The sequence below is a fragment of the Copadichromis virginalis genome, linkage group LG14 (assembly GCF_057382275.1).
Source record: "Copadichromis virginalis isolate Kocher_CV1m ecotype Utaka linkage group LG14, C_Virginalis_male_GT1.1, whole genome shotgun sequence".
NCBI classification, from domain to species: Eukaryota; Metazoa; Chordata; class Actinopteri; order Cichliformes; family Cichlidae; genus Copadichromis; species Copadichromis virginalis.
In genome coordinates this window covers 6,362,232-6,365,168 of record NC_140631.1, presented here as the reverse complement: position 1 = coordinate 6,365,168, position 2,937 = coordinate 6,362,232, and the positions used below count along the sequence as shown (strand labels likewise).

Genomic DNA, 2,937 nt, shown 5'->3' with positions numbered 1-2,937 from the left:
AGGGAGCATGCATGGCAAAACATAGCCGACAGAGTCAATGCGTGAGTGTTAATATAAACATTGATCGAGGGATTTCCACCCATTTAACACGTTATTTTATCATATGTTATTTTATCATATGTTATTTTATTTGTTATTTTATACATTTTATTTTGTGATGTGATGTGAGCGCAGGTGCAACCCAACAGGCCCCAAACGTGCCTGGCAGCAAGTAAAAATGAAATATAAAAATATAGTCCAAACAGGTAAGGTGTAATTGTATTATGAGCCATAGTGCTTGGTCTGTTTGTCCCATGTAAATCAATTGCAGTTAGAGGCTACATTAATTTTCTTTCTGTAAGCACTTATTGAAATTATCTGAGCACATTACAAGTACATATTTGCTCACTCTGTATGCTCAAATGTGACCCCGTTATAGCCAACAGAAAAAAAGCAGAGGCCCGAAAAACAGGTGGGGGTCCTCCACCACCACCACTCACAGAGGCTGAGCAGTTGGCCCTCAGCCAAAACAGTGGGCGCCCTGTGGCCGAAGGCATCTCTGCGGGGACATCCTCTGAGTCAATAACCCCGCAAGACACAAGTGCCTACATAGGGGGTAAATTCTAAATAATACATGATGTGCATACATCCTTTCTTCACAGTCACCTTCGCAGTGCTACTCATAAACTCTTTACCATAATGGATTATTTTGTAGTGAAGTTATTTTCCTACTGATTTTGCCTTCCCTCAGTCTTGGTTGTCTTTGAGAGCATAATGACAATGAAGTGTAAGGTGATTGGTATGTTTGTTAATTGCCATTTGGTCCCTTGTAAGTTATAAGTGACCTGTATGAACCTCATATTCTATCAGTTGATGGTGGTGGTGTACTGCATCTGGTGCAGCCTCCTGTTGAGCCAGACCAACATGCAGTTGTGAGTAATACTCCACAGATTATATGAGTGTACAGTAGAACAGCAATGTTGTTTATTTCTTTACTACAGGAAAATAATGAAGAAACATTGACAGCTGTTACAGAGGAGGAAGCAACAGAGACACTTTATGAGGTTTACATCTTTTAATACTTTGTGTACAGGAAACACAGGCGACCAATAAAGCCAGTTGAACAAAAAATCTGTTTATTCTTCTTTCAACATGTTGAGGTGATGGGTCAAAAGAAATGATTGTGACATATGGTGTCTCTGACTGCGCTTCCATCTTGTATGTCCGTGGGAGGGTCAGGATGTTCATGGTTTGGATCACTGCTGATGTTTGGTTCAGAAGGACAGTGTTCTCCTCTAATTGTGGCAATGTTGTGAAGAATCACACAATAATGTCACATGCCCTTTCTGGGGTGACCCTGAGTCTTTGCAGGCACTGGAACCGGGCCTTAAGCATTCCGATAGTCATTTCAATTCTGGCTCTTGTCCTGCAATTAGCCAGATTATATCGCTGCTGTGGGCCCGGTTCAGGGTCAGGGTAAGGGGTAAGCAAATAGGGTAAACATTGATACCCCCTATCACCAAGCAAGTAGCCAGTGAACTCTCCTAAGACAGAAGGATACACTTCAGTTCAAATGTCCCTGAAGCAATTGGTCTTTATATATTTTAAAGTATTTTCAACTCACCATGTCCAAATTTTGTGTTCAGTGTACATTCACGGAATATTTGTGAGTCATGGACAGAGCCTGGCCACTTGGCTTCCACATTTGTGATAATGTTGGCAGCATCATATATGATCTTCACAGTGCAGAGAACACAAATTAGCATCCATTACTATGATGAAATAATTTGTTAGTTTGAAATGCTACAGGGAACTATGTACCTGTACATTAATGCTGTGGAAAGACTTCCTGTTCACATAGTCTCCTTCATTTACTGAAGGAGCAATGATTGGAATGTGAGTGCCATCTATACAGCCAATCACGCCTGGGAACCCTGAAAATAAATGTAAAATTTAAGTAGTGGTTCAAGTATCACCACATCATGAATTAAGTTTTGTTCATCCTGATACCTGCAATTTTGTGGAATCCCTCTTTGATAAATCTTGTGGGTCTGTGACCGGGGAACACCACAGACGAGTACAGGAAACGTTTCAGTGCAACTGTAACATTCCTGACTGCCCGACAGACGGTAGCCTTGGAAACGTGCTCAGCGTCACCAATATTATACAGAAAGCTCCCATTTGAAAAAAACCGAAGTGCAATACAAATAATATGTAATGAACTGAGAGCATGTCCGCGATGTGTCACATGCGTAATATATGGCCTGAGGATGTTATCCAAATAACTTATAGATTGTGCTGAGAAACGGTAACGTTCACACAGAAAATCATCAGGAAATGATAAAATGTCCAAACGCGCTCTGATCACTCTCTCCCGGCGGAGAGCTCTGCGGAGAATTTGGGCTTCACGATCTACTGGTTCTTCAAGGAAGAGGCACGCCATGTCCGACACTTCCTACTGTCAGGTTTCCGACAAAGGGGCGGAGACAGTCAGGGTTGGTTGTAGTAAACCTGCTAGGGGCAGGTTAGCTTCACGGCGTGTGTCGTCATAGTGACTCACTGAGGCTTCATCTGAACTCGCTTTGTGAAACCGAAAACCCAGAGTTTTCGTTAACTCAGGGCCAGGGCCCTGTTTCAGGAAGCCGGTTTAGTGGAAAAACTGAGTAAGTATACCCTGAGTTAACGAAAACTCTGGTTTTTCGGTTTCACAAAGCGAGTTCAGCTGAAGCCTGAGTGAGTCACTATGACGACACACGCCGTGAAGCTAACCTGCCCCCTAGCAGGTTTACTACAACTAACCCTGACTGTCTCCGCCCCTTTGTCGGAAACCTGACAGTAGGAAGTGTCGGACATGGGGTGCCTCTTCCTTGAAGAGCCAGTAGATCGTGAAGCCCAAATTCTCCGCAGAGCTCTCCGCCGGGAGAGAGTGATCAGAGCGCGTTTGGACATTTTATCATT

The 2,937-nt window shown here is 43.2% G+C and overlaps 1 long non-coding RNA gene across 1 annotated transcript; it reads right to left on the bottom strand.

Moving 5' to 3' along the window:
- Window positions 1–1,423: 1,423 nt before the first annotated feature.
- On the bottom strand, window positions 1,424–2,383 carry LOC146693288 (uncharacterized). The gene is made up of 3 exons (XR_014923849.1): window positions 1,801–2,383; window positions 1,604–1,715; window positions 1,424–1,523 (listed from the first exon to the last, which is right to left on the bottom strand). It is a non-coding gene; the product is annotated as an uncharacterized LOC146693288 (long non-coding RNA).
- Window positions 2,384–2,937: the final 554 nt, after the last annotated feature.